The following is a 26,398-nucleotide window of genomic DNA, read 5'->3' as shown; positions in this document are numbered from 1 at the left end:
AAAGTAGACTTCTGCAAAAATAAAAATAAAAACCAACTGACGTATATGGCAGCAAACAAAAATAGGTGGTATAAAACAAGTTAAGAGATAGAATATCATTTCATAACAGTTATAAAGGTTAAAAAAAGGTTCTCTGTGTTACTTACAACAGATGTCTGTAAGAAGACAAACCAAGGATATACCAGAATATCAGGAATAAAAACAAGAGATTCAGCTATTGACATCAGACAAAATATCCAAATAAAAAAGTTAATGAAGATTAGATGCTTTTTACATTAATAACCTTTTTTACCCTAAATAAGAATAAAAATTTCTAGTATCATATACAGACATCAAAAAATGGTGATTAATACAAAGAGATAATAATTAATGGTAGGGGAAATATAAATGGCTAATAAAAATATCAAAACTCTTCTTCCTCACTGAGATTCAAAGGAATGCAAACCAAAATAACAAGATATTGTTTTTACTCTTAGTTTGCAAAATCTTATGTAATCGTGATACTCAATATTTTGAGGATTCCATGGAAAGGTATTCTCATATATGTACATTGAATCAAACTCTGGAAAGCAGTTAAATAATACACACAGAGACATTTTATATAGTCATTTTACTCCCAATTATAATAAAAGAATGAATGCTAAAGCAAAAATCTAAAAAAAGTAACATATTTATATGTAATGATGTTCATCACACTTCACAAGTCTAAAATTGGAAACAAGTACCACTGAAGAAGAAAAACACTAAATATATTACATATAATTCAGTAACTACATATTATAAATGCTAATATAATTTAATAACTATACAATATCACATATATATGATATCATGATTTATATATGATGTGATATAATATAGTTATTAAGAGATGTTTTTGAAGCATTGTTGCATTGAAAAGTATTTGTGATTTAATGCTGAGGTTCATAAAGAAAATATGCCTAAAAGGTATAATTACAAGTAAAATTGTAGGTTGTTTCTGCTTTCTATGACCTTTATGTATCTTATCAATTTCCTATTTCCAACATTTATTATTTTAATAAAGAGAAAGCAAGATGTCAATAATTGAAAGAAAAAAATTGCTTTTCTTCCACTTACAATTTCTTCCATTTTTAGGTGTTCTTGAACACTGTGGTGGTTTTATAATCAAATCTCTAGCTCTTTCACTCCCTGAGATGTAAGTTTTCTGAGACTGGAGGATTAAAATGGCTCTATATTTTCACACTACCTCCTTGCCTATCTTGGTTTTCAATTTCCTCCTAACTACGTTTGCTCTCCTCTTGCCACTTTGGAGATCATTTCCTGGTTGAAGAAGATGAAAACTAAATAGGAGTTGGTTGATTAGTCTTGTTTGCTTTTTGTCGTCTGTTAGCGTTGTGTGTGCCATCTGTTACCAGCAGATTGCCTTCCTTCATCTCCTTCTTGCACAGAACTTAGCAAAAAGGAAAACAGTCCACCATTTTGTCTTCAGAAAGTTTTTCCAAAGTTGAACTCACTTTGCTTATTCAACCTCCTTAGAGATCTAAACTGTTCTTCCGATTTAATATTTAGTTTTATGTCCCTTCCTTCTCTTTAAAAATTCTTATTTTGCTCTAAAATGTGACCTCATCAAAGAGTATCCTTTGCAACTACAGAAGTTTTATATCTGTGGCCCTTGAAACCAGGTCAGTCCGCTTGCTAACTGCTTCTCTCTTTTTGGATACCTTCTCCTTCTTTGCCAACAGCTTCGGGTGTTACGCTCTTTTCCTTGACTCAGCGTTGACCAGGGTTCACAAACTCAAAACCTGCAGTGACCAGCTGGTAAAAGGTGAAGAATTGGAGAGCCCAGGGGCCCACCTACAAAGAGGGCAGCAATTACTCATCTATCTTCAACTGATCTCCACAATGGACTGATGACTCACTGTGGTAAAATCCTCTGATTTTTAAAAAGCTGAAAATGTAAGTGTGTGCGTGTGTGTTTGTGTGTGTGAGAGAGAGAAAAAGAACTAGAGTGAGAGACAGGGATCTCCAGAATTTTTATTGTAAGACATTAATAAAATTTTTATTCAGGTCAATACCCCAATGTAAATCACAAATAACAAAACTTAGTGAGATGAATTCAGTCTGAGACCTCTAGTTTTCATTCTTTTTTCTATATCCACTTTCATTTCTCAAGCTTCTCCAAAGAAGCAGAACCAGTAGTATGTATAGAAAAAAATAAGGAATTGGCCCACATAATTATGGAAGCTGAGAGGTCCACCAATCTGCCATCTGCAAACTGGCGACCCAGAAAAGCAAGCGGTAGTAATTCAGTGCAAGTACAAATCCCTGAGAACCAGAAGATTCACTGGTGAAAATTCCAATATGAGGAGAACTGGAGGAAATCAGATGAGATGTCCCAGCTAAGCAGTGAGACAAGAAAGAGAGTGAATTCCTCCATTCTCTGCCTTGCCTTTTGTTTCATTCAAGCCCTGAGTTGATTGGATGGTGCTCACCCACATGGGGGAGGACAATCTACTTTGCAGACTCAACCAATAATCTCATCCAGAGATTCAAACAATAATCTGTTCAAATAATGTCTGAGGACACAATTTGATTGTGTTCGAACAATAATCTCATCCAGAATTACTCTCCATAGATACACCCAGAAACAATGTTTAATCTGGGTGCCTCAGAGCCAGTCAAATTGACACATAAAAGTAACCATCACACCTATAATTAGTTTATTTTTCCATTTCATCCCCTCTCAGGTTTGGCATTTGGATTTCAACTTTCTTAATAAGTATCTTCCATAGCTCTAACTCCTGCTGTCACCAACTTTATAAGGTAGATGTGTGTATGAGTGTGTCTTGTGTGTCTATGTGTGTGTCTGTGTTTGTGTGTGGTTACAGATGTGTGTGAAATAAAAGAATATTTTGCATTTTGCTTGTTTCCCAGCAGAGTCCTCCACTGTCTCCTGGGATCTTTGTGTTTTTGTGTGTGTGTGTGTGTGTTTGTTTGAAGTTTATTTATTTTGAGAGAGACAGAGACAGAGCGCAGTTGGGGAGGGCAGATAGAGGGACAGAGAGAATCCCAAGCAGGCTCCATGTTGCCAGCACAGAACGTGCTATTAGGCTCAATCCCGGGAAGCTGTGAGATCACGACCTGAGCCGAAACCAAGAGTCCAAGAGTCAGACACATAGCTGACTGAGCCACCCAGGTGCCACAGTCTTGGGATCTTGGTGATCACATAGTAAGAATTTAATTTTATTGAATTTTAAAATCTCCATGATTGTCAGTCACACCATATGGCTGAGGACACAAAACAGGCTTTGAAAACATGAGGTCCCAGGTGTTCAGTCATCATGCGCCCTTTAGCTTCATCCCACTCTTTATATATATATATATATATATATATACACACACACACACACACTTTTATTTATATTTGAGAGACATAGAGAGAGCATGAGTAGGGGAGGGGCAGAGAGACAGGGAGACACAGAATCTGAAGCAGGCTCCAGGCTCTGAGCTGCCAGCACAGAACCCACAAACCGTGAGATCGACACCTGAGTGGAAGTCAGACGGTCAACCGACTGAGCCACCCAGGCGCCCCTAGCTTCTTCCCACTCTTGTTACCTCCTCTGCTCCAGAGTCTTCATCTTTTAGCTTTATCCCATGCCTCTACCCTAACCTTGCACCTGAGACTTGTTGACTGAATTTGATTCCCTCATTTTGACATTTGGTCTCTCTCGAATAAGTGACTTTAAATAACCTTCTGATGCTTCCTTCTCTTGACTACTGCAGGTTACTATACTCACCCTGCTTCCAGGGGTGGGTGACCTGGATGGTGTCAGAAGTGAGCATCCTCTGACACTCAGTGACATGGGATTACCCCCTGACAACTTCATTACCCATCCTCTGTGCATTAGAGAATGCACCTTCTCAATAGATTTTTCAAAAGTAACTTTGGGGTGCTTGGGTGGCTCAATTGGTTAAGCATCTGTCTTTGGCTCAGGTCATGATCTCGCAGTTTGTGAGTTTGAGCCCCGCGCGTCGGGCTCTGTGACGCTCCAGCTCCGAGCCTGGAGCCTACTTCGGATTCTGTGTCTCCATCCCTTTCTGTCCCTCCCCCACTTACACTCTGTCTCCCTCTCTCTGTCTGTCTCTCTCTGTCTCTCAAAAATAAATAAACATTAAAAAAATTAAAAGTAACTTCCCTGAAATTTAAGCTACACATCAGTTAATATCATTACTATTACTATATACATTTATTGCATATTTTTATTGTGCACTTTCCTGAATACTTTACAAGTAGTAGTCATTCATTCAGTTGTCTCAGCAACCCCACGAAATCAACTATTTTGATCATTCCTATTTGCAAAAGAGGAAACTGAGCCATAGAGTGATTAAGCACATGCTTAAATCTATCCAGCTAGTGTTAGAGGTAGAATTTAAACCCAGCAAGTTGAGCTTTAGAGGTATACCCTTAATAACTGCACAGTATTATTTTTCTTTTACATTGTTATGAACTTAAAGATGACATAATCATTTTTCTCTCCAGGTTCCCACAAGTTCTCATTGTTGATCAGAATTAGGTGCCAATAGCAAGTCCTCTCATTCTGCCTTTATTCCTTTGCCTTTGAGCCATGAAGCTATCAGCAGGGCATGTCGAGAACTTTTTGATACTCTACCTCTAACAAAATAAGGCTTCCAGCAGCTGTATTGATAGTTGAAGCTACTTTATCTTCCTCAGCACCAGTTTTGTGATTTATTGATCACTTACTTTTTATGTCTAAGCTCTGAAGTGTGCTTCTAAAATAGCATCGATACCTTTTCCCCCTCATTTTTAGCCAGATCATACACTTTCACTTCATAAATTGTAAATTTCTATCTAGGTTAATACTGTGTTTACACATAATGCTATTTCCCTTACCCTGTACTTCTAAGTGTCTCTGACTGACCTCATATGCTCACTTGGGACTTAAATGAACATTTCTTTCTCTGTGATCTGGAAACCTTCATCTCTGGGTCCACCGTGAATCCTAAGCTGCATGCGCAAGTGGCCCCTAGCCATCTCCACCCTTGGGCACCTCAATTATGACATGTTTGTGCCTGAACTCATAGTTTCTCCTCATTACTACTCCTTCTTTTATCCAAGTTTACTATCTACCCAATTGTCCAAGCTAGAAATATAGGCCCCATTTCTCTGGTCACCTTCACAAGAAAACACATTACAATGGTTGTTGGTAATCATCACACCCATTTCACTTGTCGCACTCTGTTCTTTGCTCGGATGGGCTTCTGGCCCCACCACTGAAACTGATACTACACCAGCGAGTGTCACCCACCACTGGCTGGAGAATCCAATGGTCGTTTTCCTGCCCTTACTGCGCTGTGCCTCCTGGGTACGTTTGGTGCAGTCATTCACTTCTTCTCTTCTTGGTTTTCATGAGGCCACCCTCTTCTGGATTTCTAATTCTCTTATTGGTCCCATGCTCTCAGGCTTTTCTCTGTCCTTTTTGTGTGAGCCTCTAAATACTGAAAGTTCCTGGGGTGCCCAGGTGGCTCAGTCTTTTAAGTGTCTGACTCTTCATTTTGGCTCAGGTCATGATCTCACAGTTCATGATTCCAGCCCCACAGTGGGCTCTGTGGTGACAATGTGGAGTCTGCTTAGGATGCTCTTGCTGCCTTTCTTTCTCTGCCCCTCCTTGGTAGGCATTCTCTCTCTCTCTCTCTCTCTCAAATAAATATTTTTTACAATGTTTCTGAAACTGAGCCCTTCCCTATATTTAGTGTTTAATTGTTGCTGTACAAAACTACCACAAATTTAGTGACTTAAGATAGCAAACTTTATTATGTTACTACTCGGAAGTCTGACAGTTCTTCTTGGACTAAACTCAAGGTGCTGTCAGGGTTACGTTCCTTTCTGAATGCTGTTGCAGAAAACCATTTTCCTGTATTTTCCACTTTCTAGAGCTGCCTGCATTCTGGCTCACTGATGTCTTCCCTATCTTTACAGCAGGCAATGTTAATCTATCACCAAATCTGCTTACAGAGTCACATCTCCTACCGACTACACCCAAGAAAAGTTCTCCACCTGGAAGGCCTCTTGTAATTATGTTGGATTTACCTAGGTAATCAAGGAATATCTCTCCATCTCAAGGTCTTTAATTTACTCACATCTGCAAAGTCCCCTCATGTCATGTAAGGTAACATATTCTCAGTTTCTGTGGGTTAGGACTTGCAAATGTTTCGGGGCCTGTTTTTCTGCCTATGACATTAGCTTCCTTCACTTTCCTCTATGGAGGAGATCTTTTGAATCCCACAGTTTCAAATGCCATCTGTGTGAGGATGACACCCACCTAAATCTCCAGTCCTGATGTTACCAAAATTTCAACATACATGTCTAAATACTTACTTAATTTACACTCTTCACAATCTTTCTTCCCCAAATCTTCATTATTTCCACAAATGGCACCATCACACCCCCAGAAGATGAAGAACTAAATTTAGTGGCCATGTCTAGATTCTTTCTCTCTTTTATCCCCAAATGTAAGCATCAGAAGCCCTCTAATACATACCCTAACTTATCTAACTCACCATCTCTTCTTCTGCCACCCTCGACCAAGCCACAGTGTCCATAGCCTCCTACGTCCACGTGCTACTTCTCTCTTGATCCCCTTACATTCATCTAACATTAAAAAAAAAAAAAAAACAAACCTCAAAAGAACCACAGTAAAAAAAAAAAAAAATCCCTCAAAAGAACCACAGTAAAAAAACAAAACAAAACAAGACAAAACAAAACACAGTGAGATTTTAAAATAGTCAATTGGGTTATGTTATTTCCCTGTTTAACACCCTCCAGGGGCTTCTCTTTACATTTAGAAGAGGTATGCTCTCCAGCTCCTCATGAACTACCACTTTGACTTCATCTTCTACCATTCTTTTTCCCTTTCACTAAGTTTCAGCCTGATCACTAGTCTTCAGTCTGTTCCGGGAACATGCCAAATGTGTTTGCAGCCTCAAGACCTCTCTGTTGTCTGGAACCCTCATGCTCGGATCCTCAGATTGTTGGTTGACTGTCATCATCAGGAGTTGGCCCCAGGCCTTTTCCGGCCACATCATCCAATGTCAATTTCTCCACTTCTACTCCCCTTCTCTATCCCCTGACTCTCTTCTGATTCCTTCCTAGTACTAATCACTATCTAAAATTATCTTGTTTATTTATGTTAACTTCACCAGAATGAAATTTACATAGAATGAAATGCACATATTCTTTGTACACAGTGTGATGAGCCTTTTCATCACCCCAGAGAGCTCACAAATGCTCCTTGGCAGTCAAGTTCCCCTGCTCACCCTAGGTAGCCTCTGATCTGATCTCCTATAGCCACCGATCTCATCAGTTTTCCTATTCCAGAGCATCTCCATCAAGTAGATATGTAATCACTTAGGTAATTTAAAAATTTCTAGAAGCTTGTATAGCTTTGTCTTAGAACTCTGTACAACTTTACATAATTCTACAATGTCTGTCTCCTTTTGCTCAGTATGATGTGTTGGAATTTCATCCTGGTTGTATCAGTAGTTCATTTCTCTTCCATTGGTGAGTAGTATTTGATTTTATGAATATACCATTTTTTTAAATCCATTCTTCCATGCTTGTGGCATTATTTCCAGATTTTAGCTGTTTTGAGAAAAGCTATGAACCTTCCTGCACAAGTCTTTTTTTTTTAGACATATGTTTTTATTTCTTTTAGGTGATGCAGTACGTTAGTATTTAACTTTGCCAAAAACTGCCCAGTTGCTTCCCGAAGTGTTTGCACCATTATATCCTATCTTTATATAAGAGTTCTACTTGCTCCACATCCTCACTAATACTTGGTATTATGGTCTTTTTTATTTTAGCCATCCTGGTTGTATCTTATAGGGCAGGGGTTTTTATTTGTGTTTTATGGATGCCTAATGATGTTGAATATTTTTTCAAGTGCTACTGGTCATCTGTATATCTTCCTTTGTGGCAGAATCTTCCCTTTTAAAACATTGAGTTTTTTTTTTTTAATTATGGAATTGTAAGGCTTTCTTACATATTATGCAAAGGAGACTTTGTCATACAGACATGTTGCAAATATTTTCTCCCTTCCTGTTACTTGGTTCTTAATTTTCTTAATAATGTCCTTTGAAGAACAGAAGATTTTGATTGTGGTGAAGTTTAGTTTACATTTTTTTTTCTTTTATAGTTACTGTTTTTTTGTGTCCTCTCTACAAAATGTGTGCCTACTCATGGTATCAAAGAGTTTCTCCAATGTTTTCTTCTAGTAATTTTATAATTGTAGCTTTTATGTTTATAGTAGCTTCTTAAAGCACTCTGATAATCTTTTTTTTTTCCTCTCTCTCTCTTATTCTCCTCTCTTCTTTTAGTCCATTCTTTGCTGTCATTACTCTCTCATCTATTCACATAAAAGTTAGAGCAGTCTGTCCAATCTCAGTTTCTGACCTTATTTCTCTTCTTCTCTAATGCCAGTGAACAAAATAAAGGTTAGTAGTGACAAACCCTGAAAATGATGTTTCCCCTATTGAAAAGCAGAAGACAGAATGGCAGGAGGGAAGGGTTATATATACTTCTGTTTTTTTTTTTTCTTTTACCTCTTTCATACAAGATATTACAAGTCCGTTTCAGAAAGAGTAGTGGTTAGACTGCAGCAGGCACAGAAAGGTGTGAGCAGATGGTGAAAAGCTTGTTGATGAAAGAAGGGGATATAGACCAGAGCAGAAGAGACATTTACCCCAGCTTATGACCAATAACCCCAAGAAAGAAGGAGAGAAGTTCTCTTCAGAAACATACTCTATATTATTTGTAGCTTGTTTTTATATACAATTCATTTTGCCCATGGCCAAGGCAGACCAACCTGATGAGCTAAAAAAAAAAAAAGGAAAAAAAAAGAAAAAAAGAAAAGCAATATCATAATGACGGTATGAGTCTCTTTTGTTCTATCTTCCTTTTTTTAAAGGTTTATTTATTTATTTTGAGGGGGTAAGGAAGGGGCAGGGAGAGAGAGAATTTTAGTCAGGCTCCATGTTGTGAGAGCGGAGCCTGACGTGGGGCTCAATGTAGGGCTTGATCCCATGAACTGTGAGATCATGACCTGAACTGAAATCAAGAGTCAGGCGCTTAACCCACTGAGCCACCCAGGTGCCCCTGTTTTACCTTCTTGTTTGACAGGATCTCCATCTACCCTCCAACTCTCTCCATTTATCTTGTAGAACCCCTAGAAGTCATTTCATTCGTTGGGTTCACAGGCCCAGTTCTCAGGAACATACTGTTTTCCTCTTCTGCTATGCTAGCTCTGCCTTTGTTATGTGATGTCTGTTGCCTTTGGATCCTTTTGAAACTGCTACCATTATTATTCACACCACTTTCCACTGTGACTTGCCAAAATAATGCTGTGCCAACACCATGTTGTTCAGAAGCTGTTCCACTCTGCCAAAAAAATATTGCTGTGCAACTGATGCATCAGTTCTCCTGATGTAGCAAGATCAGCCAGCATTTTCTGCTAGACAAGGAAGAACTCCACTTCCTAGCCTGGGTGTCACATTTTTGTATATGGGTTCTAAAACAACTCATCCTATACTGCCTGTGAAGGAAACAGTTTTTTTTTCCATTGGACTTGCAGCTTTTACTCCCAAGACAGAACTCCTTCACTCAGAATTTGTAGATCATCATTTTTTGTTGTTGTTGGTTTTGTTTTGTTTTGTTTTTATTCCTGATATTCCAGGTTGGGAGAATAAGCTGAGGGACAGATGATGTCCTGTATTCATAATTATTCTTCCAGAATATGACATTGTGAATGAACCACATGCATGTGTCTCAGTCTCTTTCTTTACAAAGAGTTCTTTAACAGAGAGCAAAGGGCTCATACTCCTACCCCTTTCCATTCATAGCTAGTCTAGCTCATATCTAAACTGTTTAAAAAGCTGCATGCAATTCTCATTCTATCATGTGGGATCAGTTGCTATCACTTAATTAATCCCTTTTATTTTCTTGTAAAGTACTGAGTAAGCAGATGATTTATGGTACTGTTTTGAGTAGATACTTGGATCAGATGAACTCTACGTGACAACTGTAGACAATACTCTGTTTTTACTAGGAAAATGGTACCTACTAAAGAATAATGCTATCAGCTTTTTCTTTCCTTTCTTCTTACATTTTTTTTTCTTTTCTGAATAAGTTGTTTGTGGAATGCAGCAGAATTCCACATTAGCCTTGTCAGCCATATGAATGGTTAACATGGTTGCCCTCAATATGGAGTCATCTACCACCCTGTGAGTTGCATTTTCCTTGGTTGGTGATGGATAACACCCATATGCTCCAATCTGTGGGTCATCACTATTGTCTTTGGTGATGCTGAAGGAAGTTAGTGTTTCTTTTGAGGTTGAACACCACCCCCTATGTTATGTTTCTCAATCTCTTTTTTTGTTATCAATTTTCCCTTCCTGCACCACTGCCCCACGCCACCAGGAGCCTTTTTAGGATTTTTTTCCTAACCACTTCCTTCATCCCCTGTGGTATTTTAATACCTTTCATCTATTTATGCACCATGGCCCTCCAACCATTGTGATAACTAAGGTTTTTTTCAGCTCCTCCTAAGATTCAATCTTTACTGTTGTGGCAATCAGTATCAATCCCTATGTAGAATGCATGTTCTGGGGAAATAAAGTATGGCATGGTTGCTGGACAACTCTGATAGTGCTATCTTTTTCTTTTCCTTCTCTTCTCTTCTCTTCTCTTCTCTTCTCTTCTCTTCTCTCTTCTCTTCTTTCTCTTCTCTTCTCCCCTCCTCTCCTCTCCTCCCCTCCCCACCCCTCTCCTCTCCTCCCCTCCCCACCCCTCCTCTCCTCTCCTCTCCTCTCCTCTCCTCTCCTCTCTTCCCTTCTCCTCTCCTCTCTCTTCCCTTCCTCTCCTCTCCTCTCCCTTTCCTTTCCTTTCCTTTCCTTTCCTTTCCTTTCCTTTCCTGTCCTTTCCCTTCCTGGAGGGAGGCAGTTTGGTAGAATAGAAGGATTAGAGACTTGGGAGTCAGAGAAGTGGAGTCCTGGTTCTTCCATGACCAGCTACCTGGTATGATCTTAAGAAAACATCCCTGAACCTTATTTCATAAACAGTAAAGTGTACTTTGTTCATAAGACTGTTTGGGGATTAAATTTTTAAATTTCTTCATGCAATGCCTCTCATATAAGCTTAATTCTCTGGTTATTATTTTAGTTTATATTGGTCAACTCATCAATTTATTGATTCCAATTACCTTCTATCTTCTTCTCCCCTCTCATATTCTTCCTGAATTATTTCATGCACTCTCTCTTATATTTATCTCCATTAAATGCTGCAACTTTTGCAGACATTTTTGAAATGTGTTAATTTTCCCTTCTGGATGGAAAAACAGTTTATATTTATGACTCTCCCAACCCAGATCACATCTGATAGGAAACAAACAGAACATAGGTAAGTTAAGGAAACAGTTCCAAAGGTGTTCATATTTCCTGGGCCTCAAATTGAAAAATCCCTTTTTGGGTTTCCATTAGAAATTTTGGAGCCTGCTCAGTAAACTATAACTGTATAGTTATAGTATATTTTTTTTCAATATACTATTTTTCAACATAGTATATTTTTCAATATACTACTTCAAATAACTATTTGAAGTAACTATTCACCAGAGGTTCTTGGGAACTTTCTTTTAAACCTTAAGCCTTCTTAATCCTTGCTACTCAGACTATGATTCCCAGACCAGTAGCTCCAATATCCCCTGGGAATTTGGTAGAAATGTAGAGTCTCAAGTCATACCCAAGAACGACTGAATCAGGATCTTCATTTCAATAAGATCCCTAGCTGATCGGTATGCACAGTGAAGTTTGAGAAATGTTTTGCATAATCACTTTTCTTCCTCCAACTGCATCCAATGACTGTTAATCTTTCAATAACACATAATTAACACTATTTGCAAATATTTTTATTACCTGTTCATACCTATTAACACTATTAACTAAGTACTAAGCCCAGCCTTCTTCAGTAAACATAGTATTACTCGCTGACCACACCCATGGAATAATCCTAAACTTTAGTATGTTTATGACTCACATGGAAAGTCTGCCAAAAATGCAGGAGACTACTCATGGAGACTAGGATTCATTAGTTCTGAGATGATATCCAAGAATCTGCCTTTTCTGCAATCACTGGTTTTCCTTATGTAAGTGGTCCATGGTCCATAGTTTATGAAAATTGGTATTACACTATAACATTAAAAACTCATACTTTATTATCCCTTTAATCACATCACTTCATAAGAATGTCTTGTCACCAAGGACTATACATTAAGTATGCAGAGAGTCCAGGCAACATACACAAAACCAGCCTTTGTGGAACATCTACTGGTCTCTGACGTTCTTCTCATCCTCTGTGTTTGATGTTCTAAATCTGCTCTGGAAAAGAACAAGTGAGAATGGCTGTTGCAAAAAATGTATTGCAGTGTATTATGGTAATGAAGGGGGACAATTTCCATTTTTCATTCCCTCTTTAGTCAATGAGCGCTGCAAGGATCACTAACATTTATTATGTATTTGTAACTCTTTTTACAGGTGTGAGGAAAAGGGGGGAAAGGTTTTAAAAAAATTTTTTTTAACATTTATTTATTTTTGAGAGACAGAGAGAGGCAGAGCATGAGCAGGGGAGGGGGAGAGAGAGACACACACACACACAGACAGAATCCGAAGGAGGCTCCAGGCTCTGAGCTGTTTGTTAACACAGAGCCCATCGCGGGGCCCGAACTCACGAACCACAAGACTATGACCTGAGCCCAAGTCTGACGCTTAACCGAGTGAGCCAACCAGGTGCCCCAGGGGGGTAAGGTTTTTTGAAAAAGCAGGTGCATCACAATGTTTTGAGAAGAATTTTAAAGTAATTACCAACCTAGCAATATATAATATTTTGCATATGTTGGGTACTACATAGTTAATTCACAGCCATAGCATCCTGCTTATTCTTTCCACTAGAATTAAGGTAATAGGTAAAATGCATCAGAATTCTTTCAGAAGTTGATGTACAAAGAAAACACATTAGTAGAAGCACAATTCATAATTTTAAAGATAGCAGATAATCTTTCCCATTTTGCTTGAGAAATGGATGCTGAATAATCATCACCTTACACAAGTCTCCTTAAAGACTAAATGTAATTAACAGTGGCTGTTACTTGGAGATAGAAATAGAAATATAACAGCAAAGGTTTGAAGCATGTATTATATGTAAGGATTAAATGATCCTTTATATATTCAATACTACATAAAAGACTTTTATGTTGAATAGGTGAGCCCATCAGGTAAGAGATCTTAGTCGATGGGGATATTTGACATTGAACCATATTGGAATTAGCTCTTGGGGTCAGATATTGCAAATTTGACTTAAGATTTAGAGCTACCTTTGGGGATTCTTACATAACATCTTCTTTAGTACTAGGCTTATTCCAAAATTATGGAAATAAATGGACTTTTGAGTATCAATCTAACTATCTACCTGTCTATCTATCTGGAGGAAATGAGTGTACTTAAAGGTCCCTTACCCATTTAAATCCAATTTGATTCACAAAATTCTATGGAGTCATTTCTGGAAGCTATTTTGAAGGTAATGTGGTAGCAAATAATGAAGATATTATGAAACCACAGGAAATAGAATAAGACAGAGTAAAAGAGCTGGGGGTCAGGAGGAAGCAGATGGGCTATTTAAGGACAAATCTAGGAAGAAGACTGAGAAGGTATTTGTTCCATCATTAGTTGTTAATCAAAAGCATGTTAAAAATATCTTCTTAATCATCCCTTTCCTATGACCTATTCTCTTCAGGAAAACTTGCTTACTTTTTCTACAAAGGGATGGTTATAAAAAGTAAGTTTATTGGCAATACATCCAAGCCACTACGACTGGTTTTCCTTAATCCTTGAAAAGTGATTGGTAAAAATCAAGTAGACTTGAGGAAATGATTAGATTGACCATTTCCTTAGGTACAACTTTATTATAAATTTTGGATCAGCTTTAAAGGGATTAGATTTACTTTGGCTAAGCAGCAAGACAGTGGTGTTTTTTTTGTTTGTTTGCTTGTTTGTTTTGTTTTTTTCTTTCCCCAGCGTACATGTTTTTCCTTGTCCACATCTTTCCCACACAGAACAATTACTCATATCAGCCTTTTGGATTCTCAAGAAATTCTGATGTATACCTTCCAAGAAACTCCTTAAGGCCTAACAGTGGGGAATGTAACATTGAGTTTTTTCACTGCCTCCCAGCTGCCCTTGTACCCCAGGTATCACAGATTCCTAATGGACCCAAGTAGATTGTGCTGACCCAGCTTCATTCAAACTGTGGGGATGAGAAATCTCCATGATCACCCCATGATCAATCCAATTACAGATATGAACATCAGCTGGATCAATGCAGATGCTAAAGCAAACTTTTTTGTTTTGAAACATATAGGTTAGGCGTGGATTTAAGGAAGCCTGGATATGAGAATTTAAAGTTGGGTTTTTAGTTAGATCAGGTTTGTTTAGAAGGTTCTTAGAATTAGAGTGATCTACTGAATGAATTTAAAAATAAAAGTAGGATAAGATTGGATACTATACAAAAAGAAACAGAGCAGTGAGACTGAGATTCAGAGAAACTAGAACACTTTGTTGTCACACGGGAAGCAACTTTGCAAAAATAGTTTCTCCTACAGTTACTGGCCTTTTTTTCAAAATCAGAGGCAAAGTTTTCTTTGGATTTTAAGACAAAGGATTGTTTAGGGTTAAGGCTGCAGTGAGTCCTTTGGGAAATAGGAAAACTTACCTTTACAAATGAGGAAAGATGGCTCTGCGATATCTAGATATCCATCTGTAGTTAGGTATTGGTTTGCTATAGGGAATACTTTAAGACAGAGACATGTTGAAATGAGCAGTGGTTCAATCTAAGGTATGGGACCTACAGGTGAAGGTGATGTAACAATTTGGAAGAGATAAAAGAGAAGCCATACTAAGATCAGTAAAAGCAACTGAAGCTGTAGAAGAGCCCATGGGTTATAAAGAAATTAAAAATGAGAAACCTATTACAAGTTAAGTGCATTGCTAGGCTATACAGCTCTATTAGGTATATGAATGCTATTAAATGCATGGGGAAATTTTATGTAATATGGAAATATTGCATGCTATGATTTAAATCTAATATTACCCCCCATATTCAATTGGTAGTTTTCTGCAGGAAAGATCAGGAGTAAATGGTTAACCCCTTAGTCCTCAGCAAGCTGGAGCCATTGACAAAAATAGTTGGGTACCTTTCATGAAAATTAAGGAACCAGGTAAAACCCCAGAATAACAAACATAAGCCTCATCAATAAGGACCCCTCTAATAAGATAGGAAGCATACTCTATTCATTTTTACTATGTTTGGTACCTAGTGCAATGCATGGCACATAGTTTTTGTTTTGTTTTGTTTCAGTTTGGCAATGTTTTTTTGTGTGTGTATGCCCTTGGATGGATCAGAATATGTTTTTTTTTTTTTTGTTAATGCTAAACTAAAATCTTAGCACAATATCCTTTCAAACATTCTTTGTGTTCTTCCTCTTCCCCCCAACCCCCCCAAAAAAAAATCTAAACTGGGAAAAACGTAAATAAAAGAAAAAGAAAAAAAAATTAGAGTAACAAATAAAAAGATGAGAGAAACCCCAAATAAGAATAAGTGCCTGGAAAGGAAAAAAAAAGCCATTGGAATAATAGCAGGAACATTACATACCTAATTAAACATATTTAAAATTGGAGCAATGGATTAAATTGGAACATTGATGTTCGGCAAAAGGAATTCATTTGCATGCAGAGATTGGAGTTGTCATCAATGGCTGTTGTAGTTTTAGTAAGTCTTTAAATTTCCATCTTTTCCCTTTGTACTTTTCCATTACGCACAGCACATCATAACCAGATCAGTGGGGCAGCCAAGAGAGCAGAATTTATATTTCAAAATGAAAGTTGATAGTTAATAGTCTAGCAGCATAATGAGCCACATTTCTGGTCGAGAGTCCAAGCTTATACAGATTGTTCAAGTCTAAACAGGGACCCTCCCAAGCCTGATGATTTCCTTAGTAATCCCAGATGGTTGATTTGAGGCCCTGTAAAGCAATCCTAGCTATCACTGCTGCTGGGAACAAGAGGAGGCAGCCATTAGGGTTGCCTCTGGGGGTAGTGAGGGAGGCACTGTAACCCCAATTTAATTTTCAACATGATTCCACTCATGGAGGAGTTGGGTACATTTAAATCACCTTTTCCTCTTATTAACAGTGGTAAGCCAAATCCATGTTTTAAAACTAAATATTTTGCCTTAGCAGTTTGTGTGTTCTTGAGCAATGCATGATCTAGAGAAGAGAAATATAGTAGTTGAGAGGTGAAATTCCTTGTAATGACAATAGCTTATGTTTATTCGGTGCTTTCTGTGAGCAAGGCATTAGGTAAAGCCCCTTTCATGTATTATGCCACTTAATCCTAACAAAATCCTAATGAGTTAAATACCATTCTAATCCTCATATTAATGATAAAGACACTGAGGTTTATAAAGGTTAAATAACTTGCTCAAGTGGCACAGCAGAGATCTGAACCCAAATCTTGTCTGATGCCAAATCCCATGCTTTTTACCATAGTGTATGGGCTTTTCTCTGAAATTTAAAGGAGCAAGAGAGACCTAAAAGTTGTTACTAGGATCTCCTTAGGCAATACTTTAATGCCTTGGGTTAATATACCATGATTCTTGTAGAACTCAGTGAAGCTAAGACTCATTTTGTAGAATCCCTTCTGTTACCATATGGGAAGGAAGAGATCCAGAATGAGTGCTCTTCAATGGTAATGATTGTCCTGGCCTTTCAGCACTTCACCCACATTGTCAGGCTCAAGTCAGATGTCATTTTCTTTGAGGAAACTTCCAGAAACCCCGTCACCTGTAGTCAGTTGTAAGCACTCTTTCTTTCCCACACAGCCCCACCACACCTTGTGCATATCAACTCTTCTTTACTCTCTCTACAGATTTCTAGAGGGCAACATCTACATCCCATTTTGCAGCTTAATTTCCAGAGCACAGTGCCAGGCTCAGGAGAGATTGTCCAATTGAGCTAAATCTATTGAAGACATTCTGCTTCTATTTTCACAAATTTAGATGTTTTTATTTTCAATTTTAAAATGCCTAAGAAATGAGAGGAAAGAGCAAAAGCCAAGGTAATGGATCGATTTGTATAAAATACCTTGAGCCCTGACCAGGTCCCTTACCCAGGTAAGCCATTCGTCACGTGGTTCCCAGGTGCGAGTACTCCAAAGATTATGTTCAATTCACAGCAGGGTGGAGGAATATCAGAGGCATAAGGTTTGCTGCAGCTGATGGGCCTGCACCTCATCTATCATATTAATTCATTTAATTAATTAATTAAATTAACTCAAGCAGTCATTTAAGATATATTGTGTGTATATTGAACAACATACAGGATAGAGATCAGAAGACAGGTGGTTTTTAGAGACGGGAATTACAAAGATAAATATAATGGCAATACCTCTGTTTTCAAAGTCTCGATTTTCTATTAGAGAAAACATGCAGGATTCTGCTCTAAGAGTTTATTTTGTTCCATCACAAAAGCAATTTTTATTTATATAACACTTGACAGTTTACAAAGTACTATCACACTCATTTATTGTTTCATTTTGTTTTAAAGCTAGGTCCCCAACCAGCATCCTGCTGATGGTGAAAAACGAACATACTTTGTTATTTTTTGCATCTAGTTCATGGAATTAGAGGCATCCAATGGAAAATCATGGTAATTTAAGATCATGATGATGGCATAGAGAAGAGGCTGATCTTTTGTTATAGACATTAAAGGTGCACTTCCTAGACTAGACTTCTATGCTGTGTTAAATTAGTCCCTGGGTCCATTTTTAGCTCTTAGCCTTAGGGAAAAAATAAAAATAAGCCCTACCTTAAAAGACACCAGCATTGAAACTACACCAACTCTTTCATGCTAGATCACAGCTTCTTATTGTGATGCTATCTTTCCATTGACCTGCTGTATTTCAGCCCATTCCTGCACTATTGTAGCCAACTGCCGTCAATAAAGTTAAGAAAATAAGGCAGAAGATTTGTATTGTTTGTTGTTTTTAAGAAAAGAAAAGCAGAAGACAAATAGCTTTGACAACCAGAAAAAAAGCTTTTACAGATAAATGGCATGCTTATATGCATTATTTTTATTTTATTTATGTTAGAGAAAGAGAGAGAGAGAGAGAGAGAGAGGACAGGAGTGGGGTAGAGGGGCAGAGAAAAAAGAGAGAGTCTTAAGCAGGCTCCATGCTCAGTGTGGAGACCGATGTGAGCCTTGATCCCATGACCCTATGATTATGACCTAAGCTGAAATCAAGAGTCAGATGCTCAACCTACTGAGCCACCCAGGTGTCCTACATGCATTATTTTTTTGCATCATAAAAGGTGCCAGATAAGTTTCCCTCTAACTGATAAAAGTCAATTGTATTTGAGGGAATGACACAAGGCTTCAAGGATCAGTTGAGTAAATTTTATTAAGGCCCAAAGGGGTAATAGGAGAATCACATTTACCATCTTGGGACTAGCTACAACAGCCTCTCCCCAAGAAGAAAGCATAATGTAATTCATTGAACAGAGACAATAAAGATAAGTTCCTCAACCAGTTGGACCCTGACAGGCTCACACCCCAGTGATAGTCCTGTCAGTGCAATCATATCCCACCTAATGATAATGCAGTCTTAAATATAAGGATGGCTCCAGGCCCAGTCATTTCTCTTTTGAAATGACAATTTACTCATCAATCTTGGGGAAAAAAAGAAAGGTTTTAGAAGAAAACTAGAAAGTCAAGGCATATGCTTGCTCAACAGTGAGTATTCTCCTCCACAGTAGAAATGTCCTGTCAATACAGTTAGCACCAAAATATTCCCCACTACCCAAGTCCTAGTAAAGAAGGAGAAATACTGACAAAAAAAAAAAAAGTGTTTCATTACGTTTCATTAAAACAGGGAAAGTTAAAAGTGAGGACCCAGGTTTTTGATCTGTTTGTTTTCTCTTTCCCAGACTAAGGAAATGAAAGAAACTGAAATGCTGTTATTTGAACAGATGAGTGGGCCTGTGTTTTCATCTTCTTAACATGGTCTTTTGCAGCTCAGTGTTTTAAATTGTGTTCAGATTCAAATTATCAATTTTTCTTAGTATGGTTCAAGCCTATGAACTCTTTATCTAGCCTTAGATCCTGAAGATTTTCTCTTATTTTTTTTTCCTAAAAGTTTTACAGTTTAAGGCTTTACATTTAAGTCCATGATTCATTGTGAGTTAATCTTGATACAAGGTTTGAGGCATCAGTGGGTTCTTTTTGTTTTTGTTTGTTTGCATATAGATGTTCAATTTTTGTAATGTCATTTATTGAAAAGACCATGTTTCCTCCATTGAATTTTGTAACTCTGTAAGGCCATAACTTTTAACATCAAGAATACATAAATTGAGCTAAACTTCCTTATGCCTAAGCAGAGAAATAGTTCAAGCTTAGAGAGTACTAATTCTGTGCCTAGGCATTTTTCTCAGCTCTTTACATATCTTTACTCACTTCACTGTCTCAACTCACAACTCACTTAATTGCCTTAAGAATTCTTTGAGGTAGATGTTACTATTGCTCCTATTTTACAGATCAGGAAAACTGAAACTTTGCCAGGTTAAATTATTTGCTCAAAATCATGAAGCTGGTAAAGTGGGAAGCCAGGATATGAATCCAGGTAATGAACCTCTGGAGACTGTGCTGTTAACCTTTGTGAGAACTGCATTATTGACAGTGTATCAGATGTTTAGGAAAATATTGAACATTTTGCCATTTTTCTCACTGTTATCCCAAGGCATTTCAACTAATATAGGAAGGAAAGACTCTCCTCACTTTCCTCTTTTTAGGTTTCATGTGTTTGATGTTTTATTCATATCAAAACTAGCATGTCCATGAAAATACATCTTAAGAGTCAAAAAGGATCAATTATTTTCTAAATTTGGAGCCTGTTTCACAAGCTGAAGCTCTTAGTGTTGACACCTTGACCTTTCTCTTACCTACCTGCCAACCAACCCTTCCCTATAGGATCTAAAAAAATAAATAAATAAAAATAAACACAGGAATCTCCTGGGGAATCCCAGTGTTATTGCCCTTAGTAACAGAGCTTAGGTTGTTGACTAGAATCGACTCTTTTTCTTTTCTCTTCTTTTCTCTTTCTTTCTTTCTTTCTTCTTTCTTTCTCTTTCTTTTTTTAACATTTGTCCTTTTAAGTTTGCTTCCTGGCTCCTTAGGATAAACACAGCAAGTATTTATTTAAAAAATGAAGTCAATACTAGCAATCCTGTCAGAGAAAAATGATAGAAAAATGGTAATTCAATATTCCCAAATGGTAAATATTTTGTTTCAAATAGAGGAAGGAGATGGAATTTTAAAATATAAACAACAATGGATTATGCAAAAATTTATATCCTCAGTAAAAAACAAGGTATTTTGTTTTTTACTGTAAGGACATTTTAGAATCTTTATTTCAAAAAGCAGTTCTGAAGTTGTGTAATCTCACACAGTGAAAGAGCCAGAAGTTCCTTCTCAAATGTAAAATCAAACTGAGTTGGGTTATAGGAAAGCTGTTAAACTGAGTTTGAAGAATTTCTTATTATTCTGTTTACCTATTCATGAAGTAACTTCTCATGTTTTTGTCTTAAGTGAGAAGCCCTGTCCTACAATAGGGACTTGTGGTATTTTGCTTTATTAAGAACAAGAAATGGGATAAAATCCGTGTGGAATGATTTTGAAGTCCCAATATTAAAACTAGTTGGTGTAATCTTGAAGTCACAAGATGTTTTAAAGTTGTCATCCTGATTTTCAAATATGTTTCAAACTAGATTGCCAAGCCTTCTGAGATGTTTCTGTCACTAAAATTGGAGAGATTTGGCATGTTGTATATCTGAGAAGATTGTTTAGAAATTGCAGGGTACTATGTCTACAATTGGCGAAGCTGAAGGAGTTTATGGATTATAAACCACATAATTAGGTTATTCTGAACTCTTGAATAAGTGATATAAAATATAGCACTTGGGGATATTGAGCCTGCTTCCTGCTTGCTCCTCCTTTTCCCATCCCACTCTCTGCAGCACTGTTAGTGCTTTTTTTCTTCTTTGTTCCTTTTCCCGCTTTACATATGTGTAAAATTTGTACCATATGTTAAAATAATGCTAATATTTAAAAAATAAAATAATGGTAATAATTAATTAAATTCTAGACTTATTTATATTTATACATAAGGAAAATTCTGAATTACAAGTCCATGTAATGTAAGGGTTCTTGGTGAAGCAGAAAGGTGGGATAAACGTTGTATTTTATACATTAAAGGACTCCCAGACCTGTAAAGAAAGCAAAGTCAACATTGTTCTTGTTGGCTTAGACTATAGGAAATTTAGGGCATTAGGAAAAGGCTAGCTTTTTTAAAAAAATTAGTTTCTCTCTGTTTTCCTTCTCTTCAGATAGAGAGGCTCGGTATTATAGCAAGACATTTAACTGTGTAGGTCATTTGTGTTTTGAATTTCATTATGAAAATCAAAAAGGGCAAAAGTAAAATAGAGTGTAGTAAGTACATGGAATCATCAGTGTCTGAGATAGTGGTGAGACAACTTCAAGATAAAGAGTAAATCAGACAATTTCCCTTTTTTCTATAACCACATACAATTATGACCTTCCAAATGGCTTACTTGCTTTGGTAAAGTCTATTCTTTACAAGATCCCCTGAGTGATCCTTTTGAAATGTAAACCAGATCATGTCAACCCAAAACCCTCCAATGACTTTTCATCTCAGAATAAAATCCAGAGTTCTGTCAATGACCTTACAAGGTCCTATGCAATTTGTATCTCCTGTTCCAGGGACCTCCTTTCTCTTCTTAGCATCTTCAAATTTGCTCATCCAGCTGCCTAAACTGCTTTCCCCCTAAGATGTTCCAATGGTTTCTTCTCTCACCTCCTTTGGGTCTTTGGTTAGCGACTCCTTTCTCAGGATATCTTCCTTGGCCACTTTACCCAGCCACTCTCCACCCTGACTCCTACTATTTCTTATTTCCATTGGCTTTATTTTTATCCTTAGCACTTTTAAAAATCTAACACTAGATACGTTACATGTTTATTTTGTCTTCCATTTGTTTGTTTCGTCTTTCTAATTCCTACTAAAATTCAAAACTAAGTGTAGGAATCTCTATCTGATTAGTGAAGTAATGCATTTCAAACACACAAAACAAAATCTGACACATAGTATGGTCTTAGTAGATATTTGTTGATAAATGCTTACTGGATGAATAAGTCATCTGTCAACAGAAGCTGAAAGAAATCTGCCATTTTCCCCTTGATATTTATAAAGAACCATAGTCTGAGTGAAGCAGAACAAGCACAGTCACTGGTTGGATACCTGAAATTTTTTTTTTCAATTTATTTATGTAGTTTCCTGCTTTGGTATATACTTATAGGAAAAGCATGGTGAGACTTCCACAAGATGATGGTGTAGGAAATCCTGAATCACCTTCTTCTACAGACATACCAAATCTATAATTGTTGATAGTTTTGTTTTTTTTTTTAAGAGCAAGAGAGTGTGTGTGTGAGTGGGGGCCAAAGGCAGAGGGAGAGGGAGAGAGACAATCTTAAGCAGGCTCCACACTCAGTGCAGAGCCTGATGTGGGGCTTGATCCCACCACCCTGGAATCAGGACCTGAGCCAAAATCAAGATTCAGACACTCAACCGAGCCACCCAGGAACGCTGACATACCAGATCTGTAGCTAAGTATGGATTATTTCTCTATGGTAAAGATCTGAAATCTAGATGACTTCTTCTCCACACAAAGGATATAAAAACCACATAGAGATGGCTAGGAGAGTCAGAGACATTCTCACCAAAACCCCTATGTCTGGTGCAGCAATACATAATAGTGAAGGATCTCACCAGTCTTCACTTCTGTAAGAGAAAAGCATTGGTGTCCCACATCAGGCTCCTCAACCTTGGGGATTTGTACTGGAGAGAGAAGCCCCCAAAAGTCTGGCTTAGAAAATCAATTGGGCTGGTGTCTAAAGTATCCAAAATGCTACAGGAAACAGATTCTCTTTTTAGAGAGCTCATGTAGAATCTCATTTGCTCTGAGATTTGGTGAAAAAAATAGTAGTTTAAAAAGCACCTAGACTGTATGTGAAAGAGATTTATTTTCTTATGTAAAAGCATCTGATGGAGGGGGTAGGGAACACTTGAAACTCTCCCTGGAGATGGAGGTGCTGGCAGAAGCCAATTTTGCACTCTCCACCTACACTGCTAGCACCCGTGGGTGAACTTGGATGTGAAATCCCCTCCCCCAACTGCCTTACTAAGACAGAAGAGGCAAGGAGATACAGCTGTATATGTCTGCCTTGCTGAAGCTGGGGAGCATTGTGGTTGCAGTACTCCACACTCCTTGACTGGGGTAGGTTGGGGTAGGCAAGTGTGAACAACCATTTTCTTGCTCCCGGCTAAAGCCAGTATGTGCACACAGACAAGGCACTCTCCCACTGCATTTCTGAAGCTCATGGGCATGGGCAATAAAGACATTTTCCTGCTGCTTTTCTGATGCTGGTGAGTATGCTCTCTCCCCTACAGTCTCCAACTGACTAGCTAAAGCTAACAGGCATGGACAGTCCACAAAGTGGATGCTCTTTGATTACCTGGTTCTGGTGGCCAAAAGGGGCTGGTGTTCCACAGGAATATAATAGAAAGATAGTTCTTGTCAGGCTACTACCACTGGGGCACTGCATAAATAGCAGACTGAAACCCAGTATTCCTGTGAAAAAGGCCTATTATCTTGGGGCTTTAACCTGAGGGACAAGCTTTAGACTCTCATGTCTCTATAGGCCAATGAGGCACTTCCAGGGAAAGGAAGGAGGGAGACATCATCCTTGTGCACCGCTTTGGCTTTAATATAGCCAATGAGACCTCCCAAAAAGGAGCTTATGCACTCATGTGGAGCCCCAATACTTCCAAATATCACTCAGGGAACATCTCTAGATCCTCTGGTCTGGAGGCCAGGAGGGATTACAATTGTAGCTCCACAGTACTGTATATATCACATACTTTAAAAGCTGCTTCCTGAGGGTCTGTCTTACAATAAGCCCAGAACTACATGTTAAATGAGATTTCTCTCCTTGGAACCTTGACAGGTCTTGGCATGCCTTCAACAACTGGGACATATCAAGAATAAAACAGGCAGTTTCAACAATCACAAAGGTTTGAGAGATAACTAAGAGGGCAATATTGAATGAAAAGTATCATTACCTACTCAAGGCCACTCCTTCAAGACTAAAAAAGGTAGCTGTTTGGCCTAACACACACAAACAAATACAAAGAGTCAAGCAAAATGAAGAAACAGAGAAATATGTTCCAAGTGAAAGAATAAAACAAACCTCAGAAAAGAAAAAAGGTAAGTAATCTACCTTGGAATTCTAATAAAGATTTCAAAGTAATGGTCATAAAGATGGTCACTGAACTCAGGAAAAGAATGGATGAGCACAGTGAAAACTTCAATGGAGAGATAAATTATTAGAAAGTACCAAACAAAAGTCACAGAGCCAAAGAATACAATACAATAACTCAACTGAAAAATACACTAAAGGGGTTTAACAGCAAACTGGGTGAAACAGAAGTATAGATCAGCAAGCTGGAAGACTAAGCAGTGGAACTCATCCAGAGAAACAGAAAGAAAAAGAAATAAGAAAAATCTAAGGAACTTCTAGTCTAGTACTAACATTTGCACTTTAGGGGTCCCAGAAGGAGAAGAGTGAGAGATAGGGGCAGGCACCTTATTTGAAGAAAGAATGGCTGAAAACTTCCCTAACCCATGGAAGGAAACAGAAATATCCAGGTTCAGGAAGTGCAGAGAATTCCAATTAAGATGAGTCCAAAGAGATCCACACCAGGACACATTATAATTAAAATGTCAAAAGTTAGATAAAGAGAGAATTTTAAAAGCAGCAAGAGAAAACAAATTGCTGAATACAAAGGAAACTCCAGAAAGCTATCAGAAGATTTCTCAGTAGAAAATTTGCAGGCAAGGAGGAAGTAGGATGGCATATTAAAAATGTTGAAAAGAAAAGCATTCAGCTAAGAATACCTGACCTGGCAAGATTATCATTTAGAATTGAAGGAAAGATAAAGAGTTTTCCAGGCAAACAAAAGCTAAAGGAATTCATCACTATTAGAGTAGCCTTACAAGAAATGTTAAAGAGACTTCTTTATGCTGAAAAGAAATAGCACCAATTAATGATAAGGAAACATGCAAAAGTAAAAATGTCACTCAAAAGGTAAATATATACTTAAGATAATGGTTTAATCACTTATAAAGCTACTAGGAAGTTTCAAAGACAAAAGTGGTAAAATTAACGAAAACTACAATAATTAGTTAAGGGATACATAAAATAAAAAGATGTAAAATGTGACTTCAAGAACCTAAAATGTAGTGGGAGAGTAGTAAAATTGTAGAGTTTTGGAATGTGTTCAAATTTAAGTTGCTATAAACTTAAAATAGACTGTTATATACATAGAGGGTGTTATATGTGAACCTCACAGTAACCACTAAGCAAAAACTTATAGTAAATACTCAGAAGAAAATGAGAAAGGAATTTAAATATAACAGTGAAAAAGGGCATCAAACCACAAGGGAACGGATAGAGAGAAGTAAAAAGAACAGAGAAGAACTACACAATTGGCCAGGAAACAAGTAACAAATGTCAGTAAGTGCATACCTATCAATAATTACTTTAAATATAAATGGACTAAATTCTCCGATCAAAAGACGTAAGATAGCTGAAGGGACTAAAATAAAAATAAAAAACTCCAAGATACATCTATATACTGCCTACAAGAGACTCACTTCAGAAGTAAGAACACACACAAAATAAAAGTAAAGGGATGAAAAGAGTTATTCTTTGAAAATGAAAATGAAAAGAAAGCTGGTGTAGCTATACTCATATCAGACAAAACAGACTTTAAGACAAAGACTGTAATAAAAGACAGTGAGGATATTACATACTGATAAAGGGGTCAGTCTGGCAAGAAGATATAACATTTATAAATATATATGCATCCAACAAAGAAGAACCAAAAATGATAATAATAAGAGACTTAACACCCCACTTCCATCAATGGATATTGATGTAGATCATCCAGACAGAAAATCAATAAGGAAGCATTAGCTTGAAATGACACATTAGACCAGATGGACTTAATAGAGATGTACAGAACATTCCATCCAAAAGCAGGAGAATAAATATTCTTCTCAAGTGCACATGGAACATTCTCTAAGACATATCACATGTTAGGCCACAAAACA

General features: G+C 37.5%; 2 long non-coding RNA genes across 4 annotated transcripts in view; both read left to right on the top strand.

The window, feature by feature from the left end:
* The window catches only part of LOC122230654, a 38,235-nt gene extending 13,779 nt beyond the window's left edge, over nt 1-24,456 (top strand). The window contains exons 4-5 of the long non-coding RNA XR_006207679.1: nt 1,725-1,905; nt 24,231-24,456. This is a non-coding gene — a long non-coding RNA (uncharacterized LOC122230654). The remainder of the gene's footprint in view (nt 1-1,724; nt 1,906-24,230) is intronic.
* The window catches only part of LOC122230651, a 33,634-nt gene continuing 31,686 nt past the window's right edge, over nt 24,451-26,398 (top strand). For all 3 annotated transcript variants that reach the window (XR_006207676.1, XR_006207674.1, XR_006207675.1), the window contains exon 1: nt 24,451-24,490. This is a non-coding gene — a long non-coding RNA (uncharacterized LOC122230651). The remainder of the gene's footprint in view (nt 24,491-26,398) is intronic.

This window comes from Panthera tigris, chromosome C2 (assembly GCF_018350195.1).
Source record: "Panthera tigris isolate Pti1 chromosome C2, P.tigris_Pti1_mat1.1, whole genome shotgun sequence".
NCBI classification, from domain to species: Eukaryota; Metazoa; Chordata; class Mammalia; order Carnivora; family Felidae; genus Panthera; species Panthera tigris.
This window is presented reverse-complemented; position numbering and strand designations above follow the sequence as displayed.